At 33.7% G+C, this 23427-nt stretch overlaps 1 protein-coding gene across 3 annotated transcripts in view; it reads right to left on the bottom strand.

Moving 5' to 3' along the window:
* Window positions 1–23427, bottom strand: part of LOC150083512 (rap guanine nucleotide exchange factor 2-like) — a 471197-nt gene that overhangs the window by 297449 nt on the left and 150321 nt on the right. The window lies entirely within an intron of this gene.

The following is a 23427-nucleotide window of genomic DNA, read 5'->3' as shown; positions in this document are numbered from 1 at the left end:
CCATATAGGTGTGTGCCTGTTTATTCTAATTTATTATTATTTTTTTTATCATTATTATAATTTTATTACCATTCAAAACTCCATAGTTATTTTTTTAAAACTGAAATAGCTATAGTTCTGTAATAGTTCAAAATCGAGCACACGTATAACTTTTTTGTTATTTTAAACAGAATATCCCAGAATTTTTGCATATATTTTTGAAACAACTTGTATATTATTTTCTATCTTACCATCCTTAAAAATGTGAAGTCTGATCTTTTCCAAGAAAAATTTAAAATAATTCTGGGATATTCTGTTTAAAATAACAAAAAAGTTATACGTGTGCTCGATTTTGAACTATTACAGAACTATAGCTATTTCAGTTTTAAAAAAATAACTATGGAGTTTTGAATGGTAATAAAATTATAATAATGATAAAAAAAATAATAATAAATTAGAATAAACATGAGTTGATTAAGAAATTAAGAATTATGCGTTTTTCCCCTAAACTCAACGTGAATGATATCAGAAAACGCCCTTTGGATATTTTGCCTTTTTTTTTTTTTTTTTTGTTATATGATAAAGCGTGCGTGGATACGATTATGTACATTCTTCAGACGTTAGAATTACAAGAAAACTGCCTTTTGTTCTCACCTACGAAGAAAAGACAATGCTCTTCAGCTATCGACAAGCACGAAACTTCGTCTCAAACTGAAACGAGATCTTGTGTCTACAGAAATCCAAGAAAGACATGCAAGCAGGTACGATGAAAAATTTTAATGTCTCTTCTTTACGAAACTTTTTTTTTGCTTTTATTTAATATTAATTAAATATTAAAAATATTAATTAATTTAATATTTAATATAATATTGTTTGAGGCTGAGTAATGATGTTCTTTCAAATGAAAACTGCTGAAGCTCACATTGGCAAGCGTCTCATTCGTCTCATTCGACATTAGTGTCCAATTTTTATGGATATTGTTCACAAGATAATTAGCCATTTTATAATTATCACTGCCACAGATCTCTATCACACATCCTGCAGGTAAATAACTGACCGAGAAGCGACAGCTGTCTAATGTATGTGTTATGTTACGGTACAATCTGTTTAAAAACTCCCCTCACGTCATGAAATAGCAGTGTTGATAGGAGGTCATGTTCCCACATTGAAAACAATACATTCTAAATGTCAATGAAATAGTCCCCCTGACCAGACTCAACAGGGTTGCAATGTACAAACAGTTTTTAAAACATGTACATCATCTGCAGTGAGAAGATAAGGCCCACTCTAACTGGAATTTCATCAAAACCGACAGCAGGCGGGACCTTAATTTATCACTCGGGATTTAGTATAATGGAGTAAACTTGAAAATTCAAGTTACTTCGCTGGTAGCTTTGGCTGTAAAGCGAGTCACTTAATAGATGTCACTCATATTAGATTCTGGTTTACTAAGATAAAGTCTTCTTCGTGTGCTACCAGCTGTCAAGCTCTACACACCAAATCCCACCACTGGAATTTTACAATAGTGTTTCCCAAGTGGATGGCGTGCCTCTAGAGGAACACAAGCGAAGCACAAACTGAATGAAATAAAAGAAATAAAAATAATTTTTCAATGCGCTTTTTATTAAAATATCTAAGAGACACCATTCGCATAGATAAAAGAGAATCTTAAACTGAAAGATAAAAGAAATACAGTGCTATTACAATAGTTTTATTTATTATCTATTAAAATAGCATTAATTTTATCTTTTCATAATCGGTTTTATCTACGTGGCTATCAGATATTCATGAGCGCTTTAAGGACCTTCAAGGCTTTCTTTACACTTTTTTAAGAAAAATATTTTATACTCATATATGCTATCATGAAATAAAGTTATATGAAATTATGTTAGTACTTCTATAAAAATTATACGTATGCTATTCATCAACAAGAGTAATACACAGAATATACCCATTTAATGAAAAAGAAATAGAAGACAGGTGTTTGAGGAATGCTGATCTTCGGTATTTTTATTTTATTTTATTATTTTTTTTTATCGTGTATATCTGTGGAAGTGTGTCCACAGTCCGATTTGCATGTTGTGCGATCTGACAGATCCTCCTTTTTTTTTTCTTCTCTTTTTTTTTTTTTTTTTTTTTAATACCATTGAGTACCTTCAGGAGTATGAAACTATAATCAAAGCCTCTACCTGAAATCGGTTAACTGCAACCCCGACTGAGGTCTTTGAATTCCTTCAGTCTCAAACGGAATTTTTACTCCAAGACCTTATATAATGAATGACAATTGGCGAATTCGCGCTACTGTTATTGCATTTATACTATTGGTGTATTACAAAACAGATATCTTGTTTCTTCTGAGATATATACAAAATAAGAATTTGAACTTCGCCCAGCGTGACTAGAAATCGCGGATACAGGTCATTAGACACTGACAACAAAATAAATCAAGCAGAAAGAAGATGCCACTTTTTTAAATTTGTTTTTAAGCATACCGAAGTACCTAACGCTTCCTATAAAATATCTACCCCCAAATGCTGAACAAGCAACACATTCAATTTTCAACTACCGTATGTATACTGCCGAATTCCGTATCCTATTCGTACCAAGCAATGTACAAAACAACTTAGCTACCCATTTCCTGGTTGCTGCCGTACATGTCAATCAAATCCCGGCCTCCACCCGTAATGGACAATAATAGAACCTTGATTTTAGGAGGCAATAGTCCTGTTTCCGGTTGTAAAGAAATTAGAGATGTGTAATGTATGAAAGTTAATAAGTAAATGATGTACTCAGCACTCGCTGTAACAATCCAATCTTCATTATAACTTTACGAAGTTACGGATAATTAACACATACGACCACCCTCCCACAAACACACTTCAGTTTATCTTTAAAATTAATCAAAACTAATCACATTATTGGAGTTGTCCATGACAGCATCTCTCAACCTTTTCAGTAACACGGCCTTCCTATAAATAATATATCTATACGCATAAAGATAATAATACATACACCCAGGGATTATAAGATATTTTCTCACTTTTAAAAATGAATAACTGGTTGCATCGCAAAAGGGATTTTTTTTTTCACTGTAATCGGTATACGTGGAAATTTTATTTTGTAAACAATAAAAAATAGTTAAAATTTTGACCACTAGGGGCTAAATGATTTATTCACTTCAATTATTTATTACTCCAATGATTTATTCGCTCCAAATTTATCTTTTGCATTAGTTAAAAAAAAAGGGGGGGGAAGGAATGATCAGAGAAGTCCCTCTGCTTGTAGCGTTGTTATTCTTTGTCATCAAGACAAAAAGGAAAAAAAAAAAAAAAAAACTTGAACCTGTCGCTCTAATTTAAATAACTTAACCAACCACGTCAACAGAAAAATGTCTCACGGGCTCCTTGTTCAAGAAGCACTATATGTATTAATTAAACATTGTAGAGAGGTTCAAAGAAGGTTACCGAACTCCTAAGCCTAGAAGCGGTCATCCGTCAACATCGCAAGAAGTGATTCAAAGAATTCGTGGATTCATAAGATTTCAACAACAACCCTTGCAGATTTGGATGCAATCTTTCGGGAGGTAGTGAACATAATATCGGAAATTTTGTAAGCAATCATGGAGAACACAATTCCAGGTCTTGATTGCTATTACGAGTGGAAAATAAGGGTGGACACGTGGAGATTTGGTCGTTACAAGTGGGAAACGACTTCATTACCGGCTTTGGAGGGTCCACCGTTATCTCTTTATTTATTTATAATAAATAATTTTATTTATTTATTATACCTGAAAGCTGTAGTTAGCAGTGCAGCAGATATGCTATTCACATTTATAATATATTATCAATAATAATACTAAAAATACAACGAGTATAGAATACTACACAACAAGGTATAAGTTAGACTTAAGAGTTATTTCAAGATACTATATAATACAAATTGCATACACGAGTTTAGAAGCAACACGATACAGCCAAGTAGGTATATGAGTTAACTACATCACAAGTTTCACAAATTGAAAAGTATCTATAAATGTATAATTAACGGTGGTATGTAAACTAAGTGTAATGTTTGCCATGTTAACATGCATTCTTCAAGCGTAACATGGGATACAGATTAAGTGAGATGTGTAAAACTGTTTAGAGAGATGTGTAAAACTGTTTAGAGAGATTTTGAAAGTCTCTTCATATAACCCAGTGTTCTCTTGGTCACAGTACTCTTACTGTTGGTCGTTTGATTATCGGACAATATCAAAACATAATTGAAATAGGATGAAATTAAAAGTTAAGAAATTATATGTGGTCTAATCAATGAAGCCTTTTTTTTTTTTTTTTTTTAACCACATGCAAAAATTGATGCTAACTGCAACAAGTTTTGCTTGTTTATTTTCTTTGACTTGTTTCAGAGGGTGTCCGCCATATTTAAGCACCTGTTTTTAGTTCCTCATTCTTTTTCGCTTCTACGACAGGGAGCATTCATGGTCAGTTTACTTACTTCAATCATGCCATTACAAAAAATACAACTACAGGAATTCACAGCAGCTGATGCTTACAACTGAAATGGTCACTGTGGTTAACCCACATTTTCTTTTGTGTTATTATTCATTTGCAGTGGGTGTCGAAATTCGCTTTTGGGATTAATGCACAGATGCAGAGTTCTTGCATTATTTAGGACTGCAGTTGCGCTTTAACCTATGCGGGATTCTGTACTGCTTGGCTTCTCAGGGTGAGTATCGGCTCTCGCTGGCTAATTTAATCTTTCCGTATTAACTTATTTATGTCTATTTAACTATCGCTTTGTCACAGGCAGCGGTAGCAGCAATTTTTGCACTTGAATTTTTTTTAAAAATTTAATATGATTAATCAGAAAATAGGCCTACCGGACAGGGTATTTATATGATAGACGAATGTGCAACATGCATATTTGCATTTTTGCACATGTAAGACGAAAGTCTTAACGTGCAAAAAAAAAAAAAAAAAAACCCACAATCATTCAGTGGAAAGGTATTTTTGCCAGTTCTAATGGTTTTGTACTCATGAACTGCATATGAGACAGCAAGCATTGTAGTTTCATCTGGGAATATTTATCTCAAGGGATTGCTTCCCTGTAACTTTGTCGGAACATAATCTCTATCTTCTCTGTTCAAAAAAGTTAACGTGCTGAGCGTATGTTACAAAGTCCAGTGATTTCTATCACTCTTCAGTTCTGTTGAAAAAGATTTTTTTTTCCCTGAATTCCTTTTCTATACTTCTTTTCGCGATCACACTAGAGAAATCAGTAACCGCCAACCTTGTATTAATAAAAAGTGTAACTCATTTTTCAATATTTTATTCAAAAAAATAAAAAATATTATGACGTATGACTATATGACGTATAAATATTATATCTGTACGTTACGAATGTTATTAATTTAACCGAGCATATATGAATTACTAAGGGATCGACAAATCTATTAGCTAGGTCCCAAAATCACTGTAGGTCTGTGTAATTAATGTAATGTTATATTATATACAGTATATGAAGTCTCTAAAGAATATATCGGAAAACTGCACTTTTCATAATGAAAATATTTTTTTTAAAATAGATTCACTTTCTTATGCATTAGTCACAATAAATTCTGAAAACATTTTAAACACGTTAGGTAACGTAGGTGGTGTGTTGCATTTCAGGTGCATTTGAATTTTGTTTTGAATTTAAACATTTCCATTTTCAGTGATTAACAGATTTTGATTAACTTGTTACAACTTAATTACTAATTAAATAATAATATAAAAATGTTCACTTCACTTCACCTCTTCACTTCACTACACGTAAAACTTAACGTAATATTTACTCAATATTTTGTAATGTACTTTACTTTATTTCCTACCAAATTTAAATAAACTTGAAATACACCACGTATTTCACGGATCCTCTGTGATTAATAAAATAAAAAATAGTAATAATTAATAGTAGTAATTCGTTATTTATATTATTTGTAAATTGATAATAAAAATTACACACTCTTCAAAAAGCAAATTTCGTACTCGCAGTAAAAACAGAGCTAATTAACCGAGAACGTTTATATTCTGCGCATCCACTATATTGCCCTTTCTTCCTCCGATTAGCACAGTGCAACAATGTCCAGTATTTCAGCTATGATATACAGTAAACGATGTGATATCTATGGAGGGAAACAAAATGGAATAATAATTGCTTAATTTCTATTTGTCTGAATTTAAATGAAATTTGGAATGGCTAGAAAAATCTTTCTAAGAGCCAAATGTAAAATTCCATGAAAATCCATCCATCGGGAGTCCAGTTGTTACATGCGGACGGACAAAAGGCTCTTTACGAATACGTGTATATGCTAAAAAATGCCTGAACATCAAATGTGGAGGTATTCTAAAATGAGTTACGTATAAGTTACGTATTCTAAAATAGGTACACTTATACGTATTACTGACTGATTATATTGATTACTGACTGATAAAACTTCCATTTTTCTGGATACGCCCCCATCCTAAACAAATTCGTTCAAATTCAAATAACTGTATGTATTATGTATTATTTAACTGAATTTTGTATATTACATAACTACAGAATATAGTATAACGGAAATAAGAACTCTTAACAGACACTTATAATCGGTTTAAATATTAGGAATATCTTTCTTGGAAAAATGAACTCAATTCATTTCAAATAGAAACATCCGGTGGTAATCTCATCTTGGGGAAGGTGCAGGAATCCAAGCGTGAAGAAAGCGAAAATATCAGTCTCGCACAGTCTAGACTTGAAAAAACAGGATGTCTGTTTGGAGATACATATGGTTGGTTGATTTCGAAGGCCATACAAACCAGTTTTTAGGAAATTGCGGTAGCATAATATAGACACTAAGGGAAGCCGAAATCTAATTAGAAGTACGGAAATCAAATAATACCGTCAATGTGATGAGTTCCTAGCGGTAAGTGGATAAGTAAAAGTTATAGGAAAAATCACCATCAAAATGAAATGCAATGCAGAAGTATGAATCTAAGAATGAAAACTTTTTCTTAGATGGTGCCCAACAAATAATAGGGGTAGCTATTTGGTACGCACGAATACTCCAGTAGTGGAAAAACGCAACTGTACCCACTGAGACCATTAGAGCCCGGAGTTTGAGCAGGCCAAATGCTCTGAGATGAATATGAATTATAATTCAAATGTATCCAATATCCAGCATCCAGACTTATTTCAATCAGAATTTAACATGTGTAGATCATAAACGGCTATCTCATTAATATTCATAATTACAGTACTTTACATTCATTTAGAAAAAGCACTTTTAAAATGAAACAAAATGTATTAGTATTAGAAATGTCAAAATGATACAATGAAGCAAGGTATGTAGCATCAACCAAAAAAGTTTTAGAGAGAGAGGGAGAGCTTTATACACTCGTGATGACGTTGGCAGACTTTCATAATGGAACGTGGGGCAAGTGCATTAGCCATGTGGTCACAAGTGCTTCAAAACTTAGCAACTCATAATTTTCCCGAGCCCTCAGGGAGACAGACGCTTACTCTTTGAGGGAGAGCCGGTAGACACATCACAGTTCGTAAAATCCTTGATTGTTATAGGTTTTATTTTATTTTAATCCATATTAACTCGGTAAAACAGCCATCTATCTGAAAGCAAGCATTACAGGGATTCCTCTGGACACGATACACAAACTAAGCGGGTAGTTGTAACAGAGAATAACGTAATTTAATTCGCATTAAGCAGTTTGGATTAAAACAAAATATGAGAGGAATTCAAAAAAGGTTTGCATTCACCCAGAAGAAGTGATAGAAAGATGATTTCGTAATATATATATATATATTATATTTCCTACCTTGAAATATTTGTTACCTTGAAATCTCTATAGCAACCACGACAATTTTTTTTATCTGACAATTCTTTTTTTAAAAAAAAATTTTTTTTTTTTCTTTACAGCGCTGAATGAAGTGAAGTGTCACAATGGATAAAGTGGAATACAGAAAAGCGATTCAGTTCCTCTTTCTGTAGAGAAAAATACCCAAAACAATCCACGAAGAAATGGTCGCTATGTATGGAAAAGACTGGCCAGGTTACAGTGTTGTTGCACATTCGTATAAACAATTCAAATGATGAAGAACCTGAGTACATGACGAAGAAGCCCCAGGACGCCCAGCAACTGCTGTAACAGAAGAGTGCTGCAAAATTTGAGGCATTAATCCAGGAAGATCGCTGTAGTGGCGTCAAAGAAATAGCTGCAGAGCTCCAAATTAGTGTAGGGTCTGTAGAGAACGTCATCCATCAACAGCTGGATATGAGTAAAGTGTCTGCTAGATGGATTCCCAGCCTTCTGACCCCTTACCAGAAGAAGAAGAGAAGAGCACAATGTGCACATGAAATGTTGTGTTGTCAATGTGCCAGGAAAAGCAGGAGTTTTTTTTTTTTTTTTTTTTCTTTCTCACGGCTAGTCACCATGGATGAAACTTGGATCCATCACTATGATTCCTAAACTAAAGAAATATCAAAATAATGGAAGCATGCAGAATCACCACCGCCCAAAAAGGCAAAGGTGCAACGAAGTGCTGGCAAGATGATGCTGTCAGATTTTTGGAATCAGCATGGTGTAATACTAATAGATTACCTCAAAAGGACTGTGCTGTGACAGCGAAGTATTGTTCTAACCTCCTCATAAAGCTAAGTGCTCCGATAAAAAAAAAAAAAAAAAGATAAAAAGAGACACGGGGAAAGCTGTCAAAAGGCCTGCTCCACGATAATGACCCTGCGTATTCTTTGCATGCTGCAGAGAGTAGTATCCACGAATGTGGGTTTCAATTATTGCCGCATCTTGCTTATTCCCCCGACCTTGAATCCTCAGATTTTCTGCTCTGAAGTCCTTTCTTCGTGAAAAACACTTTGCTGCTGATGACGAGGTGATTTTTTTCTGCCGAGTCGTGGTTTCAAGGACAATCAGAGGACTTCCACGAAACTGGCCTGCGGAAGTGTATTGAGAGATGTTAAAAATGTGTCATTTTGTCTGGTGACTATGCTGAAAAAGCGTAATACATGGTGCTTGTTTCAACCTTTATCACAACTACTTCTGGGTGAATACATGTATATATCTTTTTTTGAACCTCCCTCGTTAAACAAATATCTTAATTAATTAAACAATCATCTTAAACAAAGTAAATATAATTTTAAACTGAAGTTCCACAGAAATAGTATTACCATATCGCATGAGAATAAAAAAAGAGAGAGAGCGAGATCAAACATCGAGTGCACATAATGGGAGAATTATTAGTACTCCAAAACCACGGCGTTTGTGTTTTAATGCCTGCTCTATAAGACTTATTAGAACAGAGTTGTCCACAGCCAATTCTCAGTTTATTTAGAATCTGTTATGTTGTGAGAAGTGAGATTTTTGCCTTTCATTATTTTCCAAGTGGAGAATCCAAAAATGGGTGGGATATCACTTACTTTTTTAGATGAATTATATAAATATATAATATATAATAAATAATTCAGCATTTAAGATGTGATTATTTGGTTTTACTGAAATGCCACGAAAATACAGAAATATGATAAAATAAATTTTCAATTCTGCTAATTAAAAATTAAATAAGGAATTTGCTAATTTGAAATTAACAATATAAGTTAAAACACAGAATCGGATAAATTTAATAATTTTTAAAAATTAATTTGGGGGGAAGCTTTCGGCTTCATTCATCGATTTATATCAATACAAAACCCAACTGTTCAAAATCAACATTATATACTACTGAAGTGTGTATTATAACAGAGGATAGATAAAAATATAAAATTAAATACTGACAATTATTCTTCTCGGGTCGCAATTTAAAAATGATTCTATTTTTAGCAAATGCAATTATGTGCTACACATCTACTAACAACTTCAATATTTAGTTAAGTATCGTTATATCAGATCCGCTATTAATGCCTTTCATGCGGAATTCATAAGGTCTGAATGCACACTTTTTAAAAAGTAGGAGTACAAAAACCAGTTCAGGAGAGAAAGTACATAAGCTCGGTCAATGACACAGAAGCACATGGCTGTTTGCGATCTCCCCCACGTCAACAGCCGACATGAAAACAATATAAAAAAATGGAAAAACAAGTTTTCATTTTAAATTAGAAGAAAAATTACAGTTAAAAAGGCCAAACTAGTCAAATGGGAAGCCGTATTGTTACAACTTGGTTGAGATAGAGGAAATGTTGGGCGCTTTCTTACTTTTTCTGCAAGGAACTAACTGTCATTTCTGACATTTTAATTTGGACTGTGTATTTAGGTTGCCTGTCAAACCCAACATTTTTCAACTGTCAAAGCAAATCTAAAAGTATATGAGATTACGAGAAATTTTTATGGCATTACCAATTTTGTACAAGTTAAGCCTATTAGCATTTGATAATTAAGCTTCCTCATAAATTTAAACTTAATAAATTTCCCCTTTATAAAACTATGTAGTTTAACCAGAAACCTTAATGATAAAGAGGCTATATCACTGAACCTTTTGAACATGATAATACTGTACTAAATAACACAAGAGTGTCATTAACTTTAAGTGAAAATGACAACAGGATTTCTGGAATTTGTGCGAGCTGGTCATATGTCAAGGAATCCCAGTGTTCTCTGTGAAGTACCCTACATGAAGCTGATCCAAGGTTGTTTTGTAACAGTAATTTCAGTTACATATTTTTATTTCAACCTCTGGGAATGATCATAAATAAAGGAAACCATGCAGACCTTGAATATATACCGAAGCATACAGATTGTAAATACCAAATTTGTAAAAAAAAATGTACGAGTCGCACATTTTTGTGTTGTAATTATCAGAAAAATAAGATATACGTGGAGTAAGTCATAAATGCTATTCAGAATTTTTCAACATGATTTTTCAAAGTACACTTTGGATAGGAAAACTTTGTTTCGCCCTTTTCTAATATAAAGATGGGAGATTCTTGGAATATTCATCATCCTCAAATAGCAGCATAATTAAGGCCTCGCTTAACACTGACAACCATTTCATAAGGATGTGCAGTTGTTATTAAAAAAAAAAAAAAAAACAGATGTCGTAATGAGACGTATATAAAGGTAATTCTCCCCAAGAAATGTGTGATTAACTGCAATTTCCAGGTAAGAAATTAGGTGCTAGAAGAATTCTAATTTTAATAAATACTGAAGCAGCGTGGTACAAGGCCATGCCATAAGAATTTATAGTCAGCGTATACAAAAAACAGATATATATATATATATATATATATATATATATATATATATATATATATATATATATATATATATATATATATATATATATATATATATATATACTGGTGTATATATATATATACACCATTTTTTCTTGTAGAGTCCCTGAGTTCCCCCACCATCTTCTCTGAAAAATAAATAAAATAAAATAAAATAAACTTCCTTTTTAGAATCCTAGTTTTCAAAACGGAAGTTTTCACATAGTAAATAAAACAAACAGCCAACGAAGTAAAACTTAAAATTACGCAATATGGTATACATAAGCAAAATACAAATTTGTAAACAATTCAAATCATTTACTTCATTAAATACGCAAATTATAGTTCACATTTTACAAAGAAGGTCAACATAATACACATCCATCATATTTATAATAAACAAAATAAATCGTGACTAGTGTCTATTTTACCTATTTTCTAGTCTAAGACAGAAGCTAGCAAGGTGTTAATCATAGCCTAGAGCAGACAGCATCATTTGGATAATAGATTGTTCACACAGAAGACAGATTATAGCTGACAAATTTAACTGAGATAAAGCAGAGGTCGTGTGAAGGTGTACAACTCTTTAATTACCCCCACCTCTTTCCTAGTAATATTTTAACTTAATATTTATTCAGCACCCAGTTTTCGAGAAAAGTATCATTGCATTTGAGTGCAGAACAGAAAAGCAAAAACTTAAGATCTGTTACTCGGGAAGCGAAGTGTAAAGAGAGTTAGTGAGATACATCCCCGAAAAATACCTTTTTTGAATTGACCGTCAAAATGATCAATTTTTCCTACCAACTCCCTCTTATTTCAAGCAAATATACGTACTAATTCTAGTATAACTAAATAATAAAAAATAACATGAATATAGAATATTTATTTCATATTCCATAAGTAAAAATCTAAGTATGGATTAATAATTACTAATGATTTTTACATTAGTTCTTCAGCGGGGTACATATACTACAAATTGCGGGCGATTAAATATCAAGAATGCTACCCAACTCTACAAATTATGCCAGTAATTCGTCAGATCGGTACAAAGTTGGCTCACCAACTCTCGTCTATAGATAACGGTAACAGTAGAATTTCGCTAGAACATATTGCCTGTATCTTTCTATTATAGCCTGCGAAGAACACTAAAAGTCTTTTAGCTTGGTCTTAGTTCTCAAAGTTCTGGGTTCGAAATGGAAAATGTTGAGAAGCGGGTCGCTCGTTAATAAACTATCTTAAACTATCTTATTTTTAATAATCAAGTATGTATATCATATTACTGATGAGTACTACGAATCCGACCGGCGTTCTAGTGCGCTCCGATTCATTCTGAGTCCTGAATTTTTATGAACCCTGATATTGCACTACATACTTGCAAACAAATGACCTCTCCCAACAATATATAATTAAAAGTGGGAATCACCACCCTAAACGGTACACTTATTTCACCATAGGGCAAGTATAGAGTCTAGACCAGTGGTGTTCAACCGGGGTGCCGCAACAGCATTCCAGGGGTGCCATGTAATTTGGGTTTAAGTTACTTAAATTTTATTTAAAAAAAAAAAATTATAAGTTTATTTCATTATAAAAAGGTGTACAGTATCTTTTTAATTTTGTGGTGATCTATAATTGATGTTTATTTAGTACCTCTATATAAAGAATAAAATTATTATATACTCTCTATATATAATTTGTATTATGAAATGTAATTTTTATAATTATATTATTGTAATAACTATCATATAACATATATACATATATATATATATATATATATATATATACAGAGAGAGAGAGAGAGAGAGAGAGAGAGAGAGAATCGGATCTAACAGGCAGAAAATTGAGTATGGGTGACGCAAAACAAAATAAATTACTTAGGGGTGCCGTTATTAAAAAAAGGCTGAAAACCACTGGTGTAGACTATAACAGCAACATGGAGGCGACAACGTTCCTTCTATTCCACATATTCATAGGCAAATGAGGGAAATACACACCACGCTAGTGACTGGATTTTTTTTTTTTTTTTTTTATTTGTGCTTCAGCAGCACAAATTAAAATTTAAATTAAATTTTTTAAAAAAAATTCAAGCACCAACGCCGCATCTTTCCTGACAAAATACTAAGTTCACCACTTGTCACTATTTCAGGGTGTGATTAGGATTGAATCCGTCGAAGACTGGAGGAATTCTTAAAAGTGTCTTCAGTCCGCGCTGTGGTTAATCGATCTCAGAGAGAGCTGAATTTATAATCCGCACAACATGCAAAATCGGCGTATGAGCACATACTAGTACAGACATAATACACGATAAATCATAACTGGCATACTGTGACTACAGCAGTCAATGCTTCGACTCCCCTCCCCTAATCAGCTTGAAATCTCCAAATAACCATCATGAAGCCGCTTCATCTCATTAACCCTTTATGCCAGTTCGTATTATACGTTCTGCACTCCGATGAGAAAGCGCTGTTTTGAATGACTTTTTCGTTCGGCCAATTCGTTGAATGGCTAAAATTGGCTCTGAGTGGGAGAATTAAGACTGCTATCGTTTATTTCCTTTTTGGGGATTATAATTAAAATAGGGACAGCAACAATCCGTTTTTCTACATCAATATTCCGCTTTACTTGCAGGTTATCTATCGTAAATTTTTGCAATTACAAGTAATAGCTTTTACTGTACTACGATTTATTCCAATTTTTATTTATTTTTTTTTTAAGAATCGTAATTTTTTGCCTTTATGCCAAAACTGCTCGTTTCTTTTGTTCATTAAAACCTAATATCCTGGAATTGGAATATTAAATTAATGTATATTCCTGCGTATAAGACGACTTCTATTTTTGCCTTGAAAATTCATGCTTAAATCATATACCGTATTCGCCTTCTATCCCTGTTTTATAGCCACCTTCCGCATATCGCATAATGGTGTATTAGAGTAAAATACGCATTAAGGGCCACTGCCTACTTTTTAATTCAATTACTTTTTTTCTCCTTCTTTCAAAAGGTTACACTGCGACATTTTATTACACTGCACAGTACGTTGTTGTTGTTGTTGTTGTTGTTATTATTTGGTTTTTAGGAGCATTAGCAACTAAGGCCATATTGCTCCGGGATATGCGGTGGTCATTCCATGACCTTTCCGCATCCTCCGTATTTGGTGGTGACGGGCTCGAACCCCGGTCTAATCAAGAAGCGTGTGCTACGCACGCACAGTACGTTGTAAAGAAAGTGGTAAGCACATATAGTAAGTAGAAAAACACGAAACCAAAACCTAAAGGCAAACAAGGTGACGATGTGACATCGCTCTCAATGAGTTATCTGTATACGTTGGACGCTTGATTAGGTAACCGAGCCATTAATCGTTGCATGTTTAATACGATACAGCATTTTTTTTTTTTTTTTTTTCTCTACAAGCAATGTGTCTCAATATGGAAGAATGTTTGCTATAAGAAATAGAAAATCTCGAAAAGTAAACACGAAAACATAATTCTTGATGAATTCCATCTCATTAGGAAAATGAAAAAAAATTTGGGTTTTAAAAGGTGAGAAACAGTACATTTGTGTAAAAATATACTGAAATAAAATTAAATATACTGGTATTAATTACTTCATGTCTTTCAAACATTAAGAACCTGCCTTTAATTCTGGCTTAGGATTTTATGGTATAAGGTATAAGCCTTAAACTTTTAAATGATTTTTTTAGTGCTTCACAGGTCGACTTATACGCCAGAAAATACGGTATGAGACCTGTCTGCAGCAGTTTACAAAGTTTCTTTTAGGTTCATTAAAAAAAAAAAAAAAATTAATAATCTGACTCAAAAGAAATGCCTGATTTACATTTTTTTGGTGGGGGGGGAAGCGTTGGATGCTATGCTTTTGCATTTGGTAACCAGGAAATTTGGAAGCATAGCATCCAAATTTCCTAGTTTGCCCTTGCCGACTTACTCTTTCAAACGCACTTTAAAATGAGAACAGATAAGTTACGATAAAAATATTATGTCACAGAGTCTAAATAAACGTGCTATCCGTGATGGAGGTGTCTCAAGGCCGAATGCTGGCGCACACACTCTCTCCTCTAAACTCCATGACAGGAGCCAAGCATTAAATGGATAGCATGATTTACTGTACTTAAATAAGGATATCCCAATTTCCTGATGTAGTGAAGGGCTTTTGGTAAGCTAGCACATCCCGTTCTGGTTAATGTAATGAAGGCTGCACAAAGGATATGATCACTTCCTTAATTAAGCGTCTTATGAAACAGGTCAGCACTTAGTGATGCGGGTCGCTGCAATCAAAGCCGTTTCTTTCAATTCGACTCGTAGAAGTAGTTTGTTGTAATATATCACATTCCAGGAAGGTGCCTTACAAGACTGCACAGCGACAATCAAACCACTTTATATATAGTAGGGGAAGGGAAATGAAATGATAAAGGTCAAGAAATTATGACAAAAGTAATACATGTACTATAGAATGAATCTTTGCTATAAGAATAGTCAGATTTATTGTGTGCAAAATAAAATACAAGTGAACACGGGATGGCAGTTCCTCGGGACTGCAAGGCTACATGGGAATACAATTGAAGCTATACAGTGAAGATAGGTTCATTTGAAAATGATTTTCTATAGTCTTTTAAATATCTCGGAAATAGATGACGACAAAGATTTGTAAACTAGTAGAGTAAAAAGTGAACGTACCGTTACATAAAGGTATACATAACTATTATTATAGTAAAACAAGAATCATAATTTTAAATTAGTTTTAAGTGAACACGCTATGAATTTTCTGACAGGTTGCTGTTCCAACTTGTATGACAATAATTATTATTATTATTATCTTTATTTTCTCCTAAGAGACACCCGCTTACAGCTATTAACCAGGGTGTTCACACCTTTGGTTTCAATCAACGATCTTAATTTTCTTCAGTTTTTTTTTTTTTTTGCAGCACCGCTTACCGGTGTTATTTTGCAAATGTAGTTTACTGCCGTAATAATTATGATGCACACTTAGCAATTTTATAATCACATTCCTAATGAAAAGTATATAAATATGGCCAAGAAAAAACTACGTTCACGCCACAGCCATCTACAAAAAGAGTTTTCCAAAGAGAGCACTGTGTTGTTATTTGAATGTCGCCACGTCTTATATTGTTGTGTCGTATCCCCAGGATATTGGATCATGTCGGAATTGTTTTCATTATGATTTCCTTTCAGTGCATATATTGATGCAATCGATTTATTAAAATACAATTAGATCGTATGTATAGCTTAGCTTAATTTTCAGCACTCACCTCATGAAAATTAAGCTAAGCTATACATACGATCTAGTTATTACATTACAGCACATAAGGACTCCTTAAAAAATCAAGAGTAAAATACAATTACTAAGTAATACATTAATACCTGGGAGGTCGGTAAGTCTCGAACAGGTTTTCTTTCTTTTTGAAAGTTAATAACTGACGTAGCGATTTCAGATGGCTTTCATTAATCTTGTGCTTAGTACATTTGTATGTTTTTGGCCCGAAACAAAGGAAGTTGCGTACCGTTGCACTGAGAAACAGAAAGGATGGAGTGTCGGTTGAAAAATTCTGGATGGGGAAAATCCGGAAAAATTTAGGTCGGTTGAAAAATTCCGGATATGGAATCATTTTTGGCGCGTACATAGTATGTCGGAGTCAAAAAAGCTTGGAAAACAACGATCTATAATTACAGGGTCTAAGTGTGTGAAGCAGCGATTTGAGACCTGATTGTGATCTCTTTTTGGGTTATTATTTATTTATTTATTTTTATTTTTTATTTTTAGGAGTAAATCTGTAAATTATAAATATGCGGGAATTGTCAAGGTTTGGCCGGGACTGCCTAGTACAATAAATAAAAATAAAAAATGACGTCGGATGATAAATTTCAGAATAGTCGAGTATACCAATACACTTCATAATCGTGCTTTGCAGATTTCACCAAATAGTATTAAATAGTGAACTTCCACCAAATGAAAGAAACAGATTTCGAAAAACCATTCAACAGCACAGACTAACCAAAAAAAAATTGAACAAATCCTGTTAAGTTTGGAGGCTAAACATTTAATATTCATGTTATCGGCTATTTTCGAGACGTGGCTTGTTTCCTTATCAATAATCAGATAGCAAGTGATCGGTTTCTGCCCAACATGTAAGGGTAAGCTCCTTTCATCTTATTACATATGCCGTTTATATAAGATAAATAGATTCAGTAGTATTTGGGTTTGTGTGGTACCTTTTGACGCAAGTTATTGAGATGGAAACATTAGAACCCTTCAAATTCATTCATGCGATTTCTTTCAGCAAATCGCATAACTCAATAATTATGAATTCCTGAAAACAACCATTATGCTATCCTGTAAAAACACTGTTACCACAAACATAATCATGTATTAGACGATATTTACGAGGTGTGGCAACAAAGTTCCCGGATTGGTGCTGTTGCGGTCAGTGGCGGATTCAGGATAGCAGCACCGGGGAACGTGCTCCCCTGTCGTTTTTCGAAAAATATAACACCAATCGTTTAAATTCCTTTTAGCTGCAAAAAAAAAAAAAAAAAAATTTTTTTCATTGTTAACATAGGATTTTATCTATTTTTGCATTGTCTCAGCTATTTTCAACTGACTACAGTTGGCAACAATGATGCTAATGTGATCGCCATTCTAGTGCACAAAATGATGCCCCCCTGTCACAAATGGTACCCCTCCTATAATTTTTTTCTGGATCCGCCACTGGTTGCGGTTATGTTCGATAAATTTGAAAATAAACACAAGTGGCATACAGTATTTTACTTCAAACTTCCTCCAACAGATGGTGGTATAGAGACTGTCCAGTAGGCTGATAAGTTGCAAGTAACCAGTTTCGTCAGTAGCGTTCAAGATCCGTGTCATGATTTCGAAATGGAGCAAAAACGAATATCATATTTTGCTTTAAACTGGAAAAATCTGCAACAGAAACGTATGAAATGTTAAAAACTGTTTATGGTGAAGAAACGTTAAGTCATACCAGCGTGTTGAATGGTATAAGCCAAGGGTGGCCAACGAGCCGATCGCGATCCATTAGTCAATCGCGGATTTAATTTCGGTCGATCACGACGAATTTTAAATATACAGTCATCCCTCGATTTGTGCACCTTGTGCAATGAAATTTTTGAGATGGTAGATCGCGGCACATTTTGAAGGAAAAAAGTAGATCGCATCACAAATTAAGTTGGCCACTCCTGGTATAAGCGGTTCAAAGACGTACGTGAGGATGTTCACGATGACCTGTAAAGTGGACGTCCGTCAATCTCTTGAAATGAGGATACAGTTGAAAAAGTTCGGGAAATTGTGGCAAGCAATTGTTGTTTGATCTCAGAATGATGACCGATGAGTTGGATATAAATAAGGAGATGAGAGAGAGAGAGAGTCAATGCTACGTTCTCAGTGCAGATGCTTCAAAGACTACTGAAGTGCCTTTCGAAAGAAAGACAGCTGCTTCTTGTTGTGGTTGATCTGTATATTTTACAGATCAACCACAACGGGCTTCTTCCTCTTTCACAAGGTGAAAAGTGCCCTCAAAGGAAAGAAGAGATTTCAGGATGTCGAGGATATAAAGAAAAACGTAACCGCTGAACTGAATATTATCTCTATGGATGCCTTCGCAGACTCTTTTTAGAAACTTTTACAACGGCGTAATAAGTTTATTCTATCAGGTGGTATTACTTTGAATAAAAATAAAATAATTTTTTGGGCTCCTTCACTTTATGCTATTTTTATTGCACTAGTCCAGGAACTTTATTGCTACTCCTTGTATATATTCAATAGGAAATGCATTGGATCATTGTATACTTTCTTTAACAGAATGTATAATTAATACGTTTAGAATTACGCCGAAATATAATATACAGACAAGAAAAGACTGTATTTATGAGTAATTACTAGGGTTCGGATTTTTATGTATTATCATATTCATTTTTCGTTTACATAAAGGCATGAAACTTAGTGTGTCCATGTTACATAGTCTGAGGATCGTAAAGAAGCGTGTTTATAATTTTATATTTCATCATATTTTACAAATTAGGTTATAATTTCAAAAAATATGTGAAATATTATATTTAATATCATATTTTATACTTGTTAACATAAAACTTTCATAGTTCGTCTTACGATAATCAACAAATTATTTATCAAATTGATTTAAAATATATTTCTAAAAAACCGTGGGAATTTACATTTAATCATTTCACATTCCAGCGTTGGTGGGCAAGAGCGGCTAAATCCCAAAGTTATTTTGATTGGCTTTTTAGTCACAACCACACCGTAGTGTCATTTTAGCTATAATTTAAAACTTTACAGTAGTTTCGCGTTGGCGAAATAAAGTCAAAAGACACATACCAAACGGATGGAAAAATAATATATTGCAACGCGTGCAATAAAGGAGTACGGAAATTAATTAATAAATATAATATCGGTGCAGATACACCATAGATAACTCTTAAAGAACAACTACGATAGTAGCGTGAAAGGCATCATTTCTTCTGTATCTCATATTGAGCTCTTCCTTCACAACGAGTTGCCTATGTATTGGACTACCGCGAATCAGTAACGCTTCACTAATAGAAAAGCCTATTGTTACTTATTCTCAGTGAGTACCATCACCCAGACAGCACCGTTTCAAAGCTAGTTGGCTTTTCATCGGTGGGTGGTGGTAAGACAAGTAACAACAGTCTTCTCTATTAGTGAAGCGTTACTTATTCGAGGTAGTGCAATACATGGGCAACTCGTTTTGAAGGAAGAGCACAATATGAGATACAGACGAAATGATGCCTTTCGCACTACTATCGTAGTTGTTCTTTAAGAGTTATCTCTGGTGTATCTACACCAATATTATATAGAATCTTAAAACTCTTGAATATTATGCCTTGTTGCATTTAGTTTATTTAAGCAAATTACCGGTAATTAATTACCTGGTAATGATCTATTACCGGTAATAGATAATAGTTTTAATTGTATCTCATATTGTGGGTTTCTTCACAGCGCGATGGCTGGTATTGCGGTGCTTCGAAAGATCTATCATAATTGTTATTTTTGGATGCTTCGATATATCGACATATCAAATTTAATGCTCATGCATATTTAGTTTTTTCATACAAATCGGAAAATAATAATAAATTTTATAAATAATTTTAAATAAATATATAAATACATTTTTAAGGTTCCGTGCGCGAAAGTATCCCAATTACAACAGCATAACGTTACTGCTTTGCATGAAATGAACGTAAGGAGAAGGAGAATTTTATGGGTGCATTCTACACAGCAGCTGTTTACTGCAGAAAACCAAAACACACCAGATCCATTCTTTGCCGATTTATGCGAAGCAATGGTTGCCACAAACATTCCTTGGAACAAAGTGAACAATCCGGTCTTCAAAAGCTTCTTGGAAAAATACTGCTCCCGAAAAATTCCTGACGAATCAACGTTACGGAAAAATTACCTTGAGGACTGCTATAAATCGGTATGCTCTCATTGATTTTATTAAATAATTTATTATTTAATAAAATCCAAAAGACTGAACGTTGTGTAGGCTTTATTTTAATTAATTAATTTATTTATTTATTTACTTATTACTTGCAGTGTCTAAACAATATTCGCGAAGATATTAGAAGCAGCTGTGTATGGTGTTCAGTTGATGAAACCACGGATTGTGAAGGATATAGCTAATTTTATTATTGGAAAGCTTGATTCAGATGAACCATCTAAATCGTATCTCCTTGCATCAAAGGTTTTGGATAAAACGAATCATGCAACTGTTGCCAGATTCACCTTTCGCAGTGATGCATCTGTATCATGGCAGCGGGTGCTATGTTGCCATTTTTGAATAAAGTCCCTCTGTACCGTTTTCTTTCCTTCATCATTTCTGTACCTCACGAGGTTCCTTTGATATGCTTTTCGCATATGCAAAATTTCCCAAGTTTTAGAGGATACGGCCGTTGAAGGACTTCCTCTAGCTCCCGATGTCATTAAGGCGTTTAATTTTGCCCCACCACATCTTGTGATGTTGAGAGGTCCTTCTCTGCTTACAAGCGAATACATGTATTAACAGATGATAGAAGGCGATTAACTCCAAAACATTTGGAGTGAATACAGGTATCGCAATGCGATGGAAAGTACTTAGCAACTAGTGTTAGAAGCCTAGTACCTTAGCCTATACATTTTGGTTTTTGTATGTTTAAAAAAAATTATTTTAATGTTTATATTTAAAAAAAAAAAACTTGCAAATTGTGATATTTTCAGTATATTACTTGTTAGAAATTTGTATAACAAGTCGTTGTACAACTTTAAAAGAATAAAAAAAAAGTAAATATTATCATTTATACGGTACGTAAGGGTAAATTACTTAGTCATATTTAAGATCATATTTGGTTAAATTTAATAACATATTTTCATCATGTTTTGACATTTTTAAGGTCATAAAAATCCCAACCCTAGTAATTACGTATCTATTTCGCGTTCTTCCCCTCTCTTAATAATCTTCTATGGCCATGGTCCCCTATGGGAAAGATATCAAACCAAATGCTGAACCCATGAAAACCAACTGTGAAGCGGTGTCTAAAGGGTCAAGCTTTCAAAACTCTCAAATTGAAAATTAATTTTCCAGTGCAGAGCTAGACCAGTAATTTGGTTTGGTGGTACTATTTTATACATCAGCATAATGAAAATCATATATGAAAACAAACGATTTAATCTATCTTTCACAGCAGCTGCGCAAAACTATACCGGTAGGTCATACCTCGCCAGATCATATCTTGCCCATCATTATGATTCACTAATGGTCACAAAAATTACGGTGTAATTTAGTATCTCTAGTCCGTCTTACTTTATAATTTAAAAATATTATTATAATAATACACATTTTCGTTACTAATGAGCAATGCAATTAATAACAGAAGACCTGGTAGTGACACTCTGAAGAGGGCAAAAATATTTACATCCATTAGACGAGACGGGGTTATTTAAACCCAGTCATTCTCCTGTTGACGCCCTAGTTTCGTTTTAGAATCTCTTTTCTATTCTCTGCAGAGATGGAGGACATCGGAGGGAAGAAAAATATTTCTTTTCTTTTTTTCTGTTTTAATAAATTTCTCATAATAAGTCAAGAATTTGATATGCTCTTTGTCATCTTTGTCATTGTTTGTTGTTTGATCTTTGCCATTGTTTTGTTGAAAATCCCCTGTTTGAAACAGACATTCTTGCGACCTTCTGTGACAGTCAGTCACTCAACTAACCAAGTAATTACCACCATCCCTATTAAGCTGGAATGTTAAAACACTGAGACATACTTCCCATTAACAAGACCATGGTGGAATTTGCTTACTTTTACGAAGCAAGAGAGGAGAAACAAAGTCAACAGCATTCCAAAGTTACAGAGGTAAGTACTTTCTTCCAGAAAAATAATGGAAAATTAAAATCTCCACCTCTTCTTATACTCATATCATAATCAAAACAATGCCATGCAGATAATCGAATGATAAGCTTATACACTTACCTATTCTTGGAATATTTTTATTCAAATTATTAAAATATAGTTATTAAAATTCAAAAGTGGATTAAGAAATAAAGGATTAATAAATAAAGGTAACCAACTAGCAACCACTACGATAACAATTAACCTTTAAAATTCGAAATTATTGCTGGTTTTTATGAAGCATCAACAACCTAGTCCATACTGTGCCACTGGGTATAAGCCGATAGGGTGTATTCAATGGTCGATTTGTGTTTAGTGAATAATTTTCAGCTCTGAATAAAAAAAACTAATTCAATAAAGATTCCCCTCCTCCCGTTTCAGATAGGCTTTTAAGGATTCCTCGATTCTCCACAGGGTTTCAAACACAGACCTTTCCAAATGAGTGGTGGCAAAACCATTATACCATCACGGCAGACGATTCGCAATGAACCACACTAATACATTTTCGAAAGGTAGTTTATGTATATGCGAATTGTATTCTTTAGGAAGTTTAATCAGTAATCGCACCTACTACCAGCGCTTTTTTAAAGGAATTTTTTTCCTCTTGAACCAAAAAAACTACTGTGATCAAACCGTGCATCCGCGGGTGGCTTTCATCTGCTCATGTTCAAGCATTAGTCGATTTTTGCCGCTGTGGATTGCGCTTCTGTATTTTATCATCCTTTTTAAAAATTTATTCTT

The sequence above is a fragment of the Mastigoproctus giganteus genome, chromosome 7, assembly GCF_048544385.1.
Source record: "Mastigoproctus giganteus isolate SK-2022 chromosome 7, ASM4854438v1, whole genome shotgun sequence".
NCBI lineage: Eukaryota > Metazoa > Arthropoda > Arachnida > Uropygi > Thelyphonidae > Mastigoproctus > Mastigoproctus giganteus.
Note: the sequence above shows the minus strand (reverse complement) of the source record. Positions and strands in the feature narration are given on the sequence as shown.